This window comes from Dermacentor silvarum, chromosome 1 (assembly GCF_013339745.2).
Source record: "Dermacentor silvarum isolate Dsil-2018 chromosome 1, BIME_Dsil_1.4, whole genome shotgun sequence".
Taxonomy (NCBI): Eukaryota; Metazoa; Arthropoda; class Arachnida; order Ixodida; family Ixodidae; genus Dermacentor; species Dermacentor silvarum.
Genome location: NC_051154.1, coordinates 67165473 through 67176384, shown reverse-complemented (window position 1 = coordinate 67176384; position 10912 = coordinate 67165473). Strand labels below are relative to the sequence as shown.

Sequence of the window (10912 nt, the reverse complement as noted above, 5' to 3'; positions counted from 1 at the left end):
CTCCGCCCATGACGGAACCGGGAGCTGGTGACTCTCGGCGACGTCGCGGGCCCTCTGGACGGCCTGTCGTTGATGCGTAAAGTCCGCGCTTTGCAGTAGGGCGTCCCACTTGGACTTGTCGTGAAGATCAGAGCCCGCGTTGGACGGGCACAGCCAGAGCATATGATCGAAAGAGCAGAAGTCGTGCCCACATTTGGAGCACGATTGCGGGAAGTTAGAATCTATCCGATTGAGCGCTCTGGGGGTGAGGTACGATCTCGTCTGTAAGAGCCTGAACGTGACACACTGAGCCCAGCCCGCTTTCTTAGCCGTTTACGCTACGTAGAAACAGCGACGTTGAACCATCTTCATGATCGCCCACGAGTGACTTGCTCGCCGGCGTACAAATGCCATCGTCGTTTTAACATACAACACATGGCATAGCCATAGGTGCGATCCAAAATGCGCACGTTTTAGGGAGCAAAAGAATGTGAAATTCACTTGCAAACACGGTGACTGCGTTCATGGTGAGTTCCCCAAAAGTAGACACGGCGGCAACGCGGATGGTGGCGATAAGGCAGGCGCCGACAAGCGACGACGCTACCTTTGAGCATCGGACGCGCTGTGCGAGCCGTAGGATGCAAGCGCGCACAGGCTGTAAACACACACTTCAGAGGTCTTAGAATTTCCTGTGCCACACCCTGTGTCTCGAAAGCATAATACATTTTTTTATCCAACGGCCGTGGCACTAGATATCAAACAACGAACGCGCTTTGAGAGCACAGCGCGTTGAAAGAGTTTCGGATTCAGCAACAGCCGCAACATTACGCAGCTAATCGCTGTCTCAGCGGCTGCTCCCGACACTCGCCTTGCAGAAGCATGCGATAAAATTCTTGCCATGGAAGCCTCCCAAGCCTGCAGCTCTCCTATGTTCAGTGAAACAAACGAAGGCCAAAGAGAAATGAAAGAAATCAAACAACAGTTACGCGCCCACGTTATACCTTACTTTTTACCGCGTCATCTGCAAAAATGCTGCAAACTACTTAAACAAGTTGTTGTTCATAAAAATAAAGATATTAGTAATAACTTTTACTCATAGGTGACGCAATAAACGCCAAACCAGTGTTTGAGCATGAGTGTTTAAGTGTGTGCGTGCGTGCGTGACTTTATTGTGAGCAGTCTTTTGCAACGGTATCCAGTGTGCCGTTAGTTTCGTAGTCGCAATTTTGTTAATCGTATTATTTATTTTTTACGCTACAAATTAAGTTTTCCTTCAAAATTTATTATGTTTTTATGAACAAAAATTATCAATCATTATTTATGGATTTTAGTGGTTATTTTTAGTAGGAACGATTTTATTAACTTAATACGATACTGAGGCTGTGACCGCTTTTCGACTCTGTCACTCGTCTGAACTTGTGCGGTGGTTCGTGCCGCGCGCGCTTTGTTGGAAGCATTTTTCTTTTGTTTTTGGACATCATGACGCAAGTTTTAGTGAAATTGCTCTATGATGATAAGTGGGATGTTTATCCGTTGAAGACGTTTGCTGACGCAGCTACTGGTCTTCGGGTGATGTTCGAGCCTGGCAGTTTTGATGAGTTGCGCGGCAGAATTCATGATGGAAGGAAGGCGAACAAAGCCGCAGCCTGACTTCTGCACACAGGTAAGTGATTTCGTTTTCTTGAGCACATAGCCGCGTTTTTTTTTTTTTTTCACTTGGACGATCGTCAGATGTTAAGCACACCGTTCACTTTCTGCAGGCAAACCGCATGCCCTGGAGCGAAAGCGCGCGAAGCTAGCGCTTGCTGCCGCCGCTGCTTCGATTGAAATGTTCGTAATATTATCTACTAATTTGCTATCGCAATCGATGCTTCGCCTTTGGAGCGACACTGCGATATTAAAAAAAATATTCTTAATCTGTAGTGGCTCATCGTATACCTTAAGGCTAGTGTGCACATTTTCTCGCGTAGTCGTTAACTGCGCCTCTATTTGCGTTGTGGCTAATGTCGCGGTGTGCTGCAAAATATATTTCGCCTTTTCGGTATGTGCGGAGAACAGCCTACCGATAAGTCCTGCATCGGCGCGATGATTACACGGATACACATCGTAAATGAACAGTGGCGTGGTGGCGACGTCGGCAAAGCCGCCGACGGGCTTGCCTTATCACACATCGCCACCCCAACCGCAGTAAGCATATTTATCAAACGTGACGTGTTGCCGTTTAAGGCGTACTGCACGCTTTTAATAGGCGATAACTCAAGCGCGCCGCCGTTCTCTGATACCTCTTTGAGCTGGGCCGACTCGAATGTGCGTTGCTTGCAGAAACGAAAGGAACGCCAGACGGCTCATCGGCGCCTCAAGCTAAGCGCCGCACTCGAGCACCGTTAGCGCGGCGAGGAATGGCACGTTCATGAAGATAGCTCACTGCACAGACGCAAGCGTGCAATGCGCACAGGACGCGTACGCAACGCGCGGCACACAAATCGCGCGGAATGTTCTTAGCCACGCAGCAGCGGATACTAAGCTTCAAAGAAGCGGTGCCGGTTCTCACTAGCACGCTCGCGCGCGCATTGCTCTCGGCGAATTTTTAGGTCTGCCCTGCTGCTCCCGAAGATTCGGACTGCTGCTTGGTATCGGCTGTGTACTATAGCATGGTCTTTCGTGTTGTGAGAGAGCCGGGAATATATTTCACCGGTGTGAAACAAACATCGCTGTGCGTATCTTTGGTAACATTTACTGTAACAATCCATTTCATCATTTTCGCGACGGCCCTCTTGAAAGAGACGCAAATTTTTAATTGCCAGTGTAGTGCGTACTAATATTTAGTGCGTGGTTATGTATATTGTGTGACAGATTTTTAATTTGCATTATCTAATTCTGTCTACATTCCCTTCTCTACAGGTTACACATGCACCAAATGCCCAGGTGCTAACGTGTCGTTCGTCAAGAACAGCTTGGCGTCGTTTCTCGCAAGAGACATCCATTGATCTGCGGCTGATTCACCAGGAAGCTCGCATCTCTGTTGCCACTCTGCGTCAAGTGGGATTTTTAACTATTTTTTATTCTGCCCTGTGGTGTACGCTGTGACGCTGTGAAGACTTACTTTCATGGACGCTGTGAAGGCTTACTTTCGATGTGTTCTGCCTTTTAGTTGTAAAGAATTGGCTACCTTGTGAGTGGAGGTAGTTCCTTTTTCTTGTGAGAATGTTTATCAGCCTAACCAAGTGGTACATGCGTACTTGAAACAGCAGCACAGACGAGGATAATGAAATAAGTAGGAACACATACAAGCGCCGACTCAACTAGAAGTTTATTCTTGAAGACAGGTTGTAAACACATTGGAACTTGACAAAGATAAGAAACCATGTATGCGTGGCCTTTGTGATTAAACAAAATTGTGTTTTCTGCTGTAAGGGGTAGAACGAACAATTGTTTCATCACAAAGACCAGAACACAAGAGAAATTATGGAAGCCTTATTTATTGATTGCAAAGAAGACAAATGCATAAGCTATCTGTTGCTCTTAATGGGAAAGAGTTGGGATTTTTAAAAGAGCTCTCCTTGTTTGGTGGTATCACTTATAGGACATCTTTCACTGTTTTTTTTACCTGCATATTTATACTACAAAACACGTCTTTCGTTCCTTTTTTTTGTTGCACCGGGCTGTCTGCCACGCATGCATGGCTATTTCTTTGTCAAGTTGGCCAGTGTGCTTAATATCTTTGTCGTCACGAACAAACTTCTAGTTGAGTCAGCATTATTGTGTGTTCCTACCTTATTTCACCGTTCTCATCTTTGTTTGAGCTGTTTGTAAAGTATGTACACACACCAAATTACCAAAGTATCCGTAAAATTGAGATACATGAAGTTATTTGCACTATTCATTTCTGCAAGAATGGTATAGCTTCTCATCTCGTTTGTTCTTAACGTTGTTGTACAGTTTTTGTAATATATAGCTTGGAAAGACGTTTTCTGTCAGATTAAATATGCATGTATGTCACTTTCGATATTTTTTTTCAACATGGGTAGTGCAGCTCCTTCCGTCTTTCAGTTACTGCTTTGTCGCAACTTTTATATATTTTATGCAGCGAAATGCTGGTGGAATTATATATATTTATGTGCGCAAGTGTGGTAAATGGTGTTTTGTATGTGCATTTATTTGCGTTTTTTACTAGCTCTCCAATCTGGCTGTACAGTTATTGAAACCTTTTCTCATGCTTTATAATGAGTCGTTCTAGGCTCTTTGATGATGCAGGTGACCATTTATTTCACTGTTGGGAATTGCGTTAGCTGTGTGTCACTCCAGTTGTCTGTGTATTTTATGTCACTTCATTATATCATTGAAAGTATTAGCCTTGCATTAGCTTTTTATTGACCGAGGTACCAGTTAGTTGCTGTGTAGGGTGAAAAAGGCCCAAAGAAATGATTTCATTAGCTTTGTTCAAGTCCAGAAAAAAATTCACTGATGAGCTCACTAAATTAGAAAATGCCACCAGGAAACTCTTCCGCACCCAAAAGTAACACAAGAAATTAAATACTGTTCACACTCGAGAGGGAAACAGCGCGAAAAAACTCGACAAGAAGGGAGACACACACCAGCGCTTCTTGTCCCTTCTTGTCTTTTGTGTTTTTTTGCGCTGTTTCCCTCTCGAGTATGCACCGACTAGCCCAAGCCTCTACTGTCTTGAAATACTGTGCAGTTCTTGACTTATGCCAGGGAGGTAAGCTGCTTTTACAGCACAAATGTTTTAGAAGTTTACCTCTGAAAAACACGATTCAGGTGTTTTGTATATATATACATGAAGTCATTTGTTTCCAGTTTACTTGTTATTTTGCCTACTCACAGGCAGCCGTAAACCCTTCTGTGAGTGTTTACTGGGTGTGTGAAGCATTTTACTGTAAGGTATCCAGTGGTCTTCATTTTTGTATTTATGCATGCAAGCCAAGAGTTCATGTGTTCAAAGTTAGTTACAAGGGTATGCTTAAGGTCTGCCTTTGAGTCACTTGACTGTTGTTTTTACAAAATATTTTTTTCTGCTGTAATTGTGAAATATAATTCTTTCTGCTGTAATAAACTTCAAGTTGAGTGAGCATTCGTGTGTATTCTTATCTTAATTCAGCGTTCGCATCTCTGTTTGAGCTGCTGTTTGTCAAGTCTGTACATACACCAAATTGCCAAAGTGCTCGTAAAATTGTGACACATAAGGCTATTTGCATTGTTTATTCCTGCAAGAAGGCTATAGGTTTCCATCTTCCGTTTGTTTTTAACATTGCTGTACATCTTTGTAGGTCAAGTTCAAGGAGTCCCTTAGGTAGCCAATAAGAGTGATAACTTTGTAAAATTTATCAATTTCATCCATCATCATCGTAGTTTTAAACCCACTAAGTTCTACTTTTCAGTTCTCATGACCCTGCTTTGTGCTGTGCTGTACAGGCACAGGAAGCTTTTTTATGCTGTAAGTGCAGGTGGTGTTGTATATCTTCCAGAAAAAATTGTTGCGAGTTTAACTAGGCATGTGTACGCTTTTGCTACATTTTTTCAGCATGTGTGCTATAGTTCTGCTCCCTTACACTTAATAGCACTGTAGGCACTAGCGTATGTCTTCAGGTTTCATACAGTTGTGCCTTATATACTGTAATAATGTGTCATGTGCACGCTATATTACATATTAGGGTACATGAAATATGTCAGTCGCTCCTTTGCTTCCGTTCGGATTAGGGAAAGTTATGTGAAGAGGCACCGGGGCATGCAAGTGCAAATAGCAAAGCAATTTCAAAATTAAGTGCACTAAAATGCCACAAGCCCAACAAAATATCAATGATATTTCAGTGGCAATTTTCGAAATATCAATGCCATCTCAACAGGCGCACAATGTACTTTTCAATGCTGTGTCAATAATCACTCAACAAATGGTCAACAGAACAATCACAACAGCATTTCAAGACTGCATCAATGGAAACCCAACAGAAATTCAACAGAAATTACACAATGATATGTCTAAGCACAATGTGCTTTCAATACTAACTCAACAACTATTCAACATTGACTTGCCCAATTGTGTTTCAATAAAATTTCAGTGGCCAATATTCAAGAGCCCTCAACACTTTGCTCAATGATATCCCAACAAACTCCCAATGAATGCTCAATACGATACTCAACATTGACCAATGATATTTCAATGCATTCTCAACAAAAATTTTTGTAAGGGCCATATCATGGCCCATACAGGCAGTTCTGAATAGGCGTCACTTACAAAATGTAAAGGACACAGAAAAATATCTCACCGGAAATGCAATCATTACGTTACTGCGTGAGTTATACGGGAAGCTTTCCTGCAGTAAAGAAAGCACAACGTATGGCAGATCGTAAGGAGGACTACGTGAAATAGCAGACTGCCGGTATGCTTAAGAAACGACCACTCATACTATTTTTTTTCTAGAAAAAGATTTGTCTCTTTTAAACAGCAGGCATCATCAACCTATTTTGATAATGCCTATTTGAGCCTGTGTACGTCATATTAGGCTGCAGTAACAATCACTGGTCAACCTTCCTTTCTTGCGCAAAAGGGGACCAAACTGACACAGCCTATTTAGAGTGGCCACATTATAAATATCTGCTGATCTACTCCTAAGAATCTCACTGCCGTTGTGGGGTTTTCCTCGGGGCCTAGTAGCTCCACACTACAACTGAAAACAGCTAGTACTGCATTGCGCACATACCGGACTTCATCTCAGCACAAGGGTGACTGATTTATAACTGTGCAGGGGCCCGTGCCGGCATGAAACCCGTGTCTTGCCCGGCGCACGAGCCGGGCAATTATTAGTCTGGCCCGGGTCTGGAATCGAGCCGGCAGGCATATTTCATCGGCCGGACCAGGCCGGCAATCGAGCCCGACTTGGGCCGGAACCTCTTTCTAGCGCTCCTCTCCCAGAAGAAAAAGAGGGACGGTATTAAAAAAAAGAAAGAAAAAAAGAAAGAGAAAAAAAAAAGAAAGAAAAAAAAACGCTTAGGCTAGAATTCCCCGTAAGCGATAATTCCACACAATCTTGATGCTACATTATTAGTGAAGGCGGCCAGCCAATAGCTAAGGGTAGTTACGATCGAAAAAAATTACCCACAAGTTAAAAACATTGCTCGCAGCGATAGTGAAGGTGTTATGTGTCAAAACTTTAGCCACATCGCAAGCAGGCGCACCGAGCAAGAAGCGGAGAGCTCAGCTTCCTGCATCTGCCTTCGCTGGCAGCCTGATCTAACGCCGCTGGCGTGCTTTTTGCCGCTGGCCCGGCATTTGTCCGGTGCCGCAAAATGCGGGTCGGTTGAGTTTCAACAAAGAAATGGAGGCCACAGCTAGTGAAGCAGGCATATCAGGGGTATCGGGCAGGCGCCAGCAATCGACGTCATATTGCCGGCGACGCCGTAGGGGGTGTGGGCGTGCGCTGCTCACTGTCAGGTGAGCAGCGCACTTGCACCACTTATGGCAATATGGCGTAATCTACTTTGTCACATCGCTCGTCGGCGCCTGGCTGATACGGTCGACATCCCCGTTTTGTAGTACCGAACTTTCCAAGCAATAGTTATCAGGGCCGTAGTTTGTAGCGATGTGTTATGCCTTATTCTATATACAAGTCTTATCATCCACCACTCACGGCCAGCTGATCGCGTTGATAACGTATGCGGATCGTCGCTCTGACCACTGAGCAAGCGCGATCAGCGCGAAAAGGCATTAGCATCGGAAAGGCATCGCTACAAAATACCAGCCCAGAACGGCTGCCAGTACCTGTATCCCCACGTCTACGGTATCTAGGATGACCGATAGCGAAAGGTAATAAACACGAGTTCATTCTCTGTTACCGTGTACTTTACAATTGCACGGCCGGGGGCTCGCATGATGATCTGCTAATGATTGGGCCGGGCTGGGCCGCGAGTATGCTGCCTGTGAACATCTCTAGACTGACTAATTTGCCAACTTGATCCCCATCAACTTTTTTTCTGCATCCTTCTTGGAGGAGCGGTGCGTGCCAGCCAGCATTTTAAATGATCGAGTAATGGCATATCTTCGACTGTTTATTTTTTGCGTTAAATGGAGGTCCAGGTCCTCCAAGCCATTGAAAAAATACTAGCAAGCCTCAGAGCGCCTTAAATAATGTAATGTTATAGCTTTTTTACAGCTCGCTTCAATTTCATTTCAGAGGAGGTAACTGTGTTGTGCCGTCATGACGCAAAAGTTGGTCACCCGGGAGTTGGTCACCCAGACGTTTCGTTCGTTTAAAGTTTATTGTTTCACGCACTACAATTGTATTGTGCTCGCCCCGGCTTTCTCAGTCGCCGATATTTTTTTAATGTAAAATAAATTCTGGGGTTTTACGTGCTAAAACTAGTTCTGATTATGAGGCACGCCGTAGTGGAGAGCTCCATATTAATTTTGCTACTCGTTGTGAGACCCGATGAAGCAGCATAGCAGATCTCCTCCGACCGTGACCGCCTTCTGGGTCATGACGACACGACCCAGTCGCCTCCTAGGAAATGATATCAAAAAGCAGTAGAAAAAATAATGTACAAATTACTCAGGGTGCTCTGTGGTTTTCCAGTACTTTTTCTAGGCTTTAGAGGTCTAGGACCTTCATTGAACGCAATCCAATGAAGAGTCGGAAATATATGTCACTATGGCAGCATTAGAGAAGCTCACAAGCAGTCTTACAAAGACATCTTGCATTAGAGCTTTAGGTCCGTGGTGTGAAGACACCAATTTAATGACGGTCAATAGTGACTATATCATCATCATCAGCATCATCATCAGCCTATATTTATGTCCCCTGCAGGACGAAGGCCTCTCCCTGCGATCTTCAATTACCCCTGTCTTGCGCTAGCTGATTCCAACTTGCGCCTGCGAATTTTTTTTGAAATTTCAATTAAATATAACCGAATAAAAAAATTCACCAACGATTACAATATTCCCTAATGTGAAATTTGAGCGCAGCTCTATACGTGTTTTCTTTTCGCGATATATACTGGCCGGCGTGGACAATCTGACACGTGCGGTACGTTCCAAACGGAGCGAAGTGTGGCGCGACTGCCTCGCTAATCTGGCAATCGCGAGAGCCAGCGCGTGGGTGACGATTCACAGCAGCCGCCGCCGCCGACAAACCACCCAGACGACGCGCGCTCCTCTGGCGCCATCTCGTAGCCATCGTCGCCGCACTACGCTTTTCTTCTCACGCTTTTGCCATACTCTCCGAAGCTTTCCGCTTCATGTTTCTGCTGCACCCTCCTCTCCGCTTTGCTCCTCGCGTTATTCATCTCCCGCTTTCGCTATTTCATCGTTCGCTCGGTTACGAGTGACAACGCCGATTCTCGCCGCAAGAACGGGCGTCTAAGAGCTGCGCTCTAAAGTTGAGTTTTGCAAAGGCGATAAATAAACAACGTTCAAGAAATCATCGTCGTCAGGCAACATGAATAGTTACTCAGCCTGTTTAAAAAGCTTTGTTTACCCACGCCATGACTGTTCTGCATCGACGACAACATTAGACATCTTGCGACGTAATAGACTGCTCGCATGCTGCGTCGACGCGAGGATGTGGCAACGGCACTTTTGCGGGAGCAGGATGCGCGTGGTCAGAGCAAGCGCATGTGCACGCCTGTTGGACGAGGATCGAAGCACGAGGTGGCTAATTTCTCGCATGCAGTGGTACAGAACATTGGAAGAGGCCACGTCGCCAGTGGCATACGGCTCCGGGAAGAGCAGCCAATCAGTTGGGTTGGCCTGGTCGGGCGTTAACGCAAGGAGGGAGTTCGCAGCAGCATGTCTTTCGCTTCCGTCGCATAGCTGACGCACAGGTATTGGCGAGCGGGTGCCGTCCGACGTCGAACAGTTTTTTGTGCGATGCAGCCACGTTAGCTTCGTGGGAACGCCGCCGAACCGTGAGCGCGCTGTGTTCTTTACTATATAGTCCTTGTACACCCCATTTCGTTGTGGAAGTTTTGATTTGCGTGGCATTTGTCCTCGTTTTTTTCTTCTTGACCGTGAAGGCGTCTTTGACTCACACCATTAAGGTTGCTCCTCAAACCGATATTATAACACCAGTATCAAAGTATCACACCGGCATCCCGCCCAACCACAACGAACGTGCCCATCTCGTCGCGAGGCAACTTACCCGCCGCGACGCGATCACCCAGAGGGCAGCCGCCGTTGTTGTGCGGGACCCCAGCGGAGGAATTACCAGCACAACCCAAATCGCGGTGGACGGAGCTGGGGGCCACGGGGACGCCGACCGCAATATCGAGGAGTTTCTGGCCTCGTACCGAGAGGTTCTTGCACACTATATACAGGAAAGAACGTATGACATATCCACAACCCCATGGGCGGCTGGACAGGTCCCAGGCAGTCGACCTGAGGCGGTTGCAGACGGGCACTTTCACCAACCCCTACCACCTGCACCGCCTGTGGCCCGCGCTGCGCCCGTCGCCGGGCTGCCCGTGGTGCGAGCACGAACGGGCTGATATGGCCCATATACTTTGGGAATGCCAACGCCCTGAAGAAGAAGGACCAAGAGGAAGGGGGAAGATAACAGCAGGACCCTCTGAAGCGGGGCGCCTCGCTGAGAGATGGCAAGCCGCCCTCCTCAGCGAGGCACCTGAGGACCAGGAGTGGGCCGTCCAGCGGGCCAGGGCCATTGCCGAGGATCTCGAAAGATTTTTCTACGGCGATGGACCCCTGGCAGCCTAGCCCCGGGCACCAACAGCCATAACCGCTGGACAAATAAAGTTTATTCCTATCCTATCCTATCCTATCAAAGTAAGGCCATCTACGAAGTCACAAAGGAAAATACGGTTCACCAAAGCTGGCTACGCAGCTTGACATGTGCCAGCGGAAATTAATTTCGCATGCGCGAAGCAAGTAAGGCTCGCAAAAATGATACTGAAAACATTAAAGGGA

At 46.2% G+C, this 10912-nt stretch overlaps 1 long non-coding RNA gene across 1 annotated transcript; it reads left to right on the top strand.

Moving 5' to 3' along the window:
- Positions 1-742: 742 nt before the first annotated feature.
- On the top strand, positions 743-5071 carry LOC125946287 (uncharacterized). The gene is made up of 2 exons (XR_007467516.1): positions 743-1642; positions 2881-5071. It is a non-coding gene; the product is annotated as an uncharacterized LOC125946287 (long non-coding RNA).
- Positions 5072-10912: the final 5841 nt, after the last annotated feature.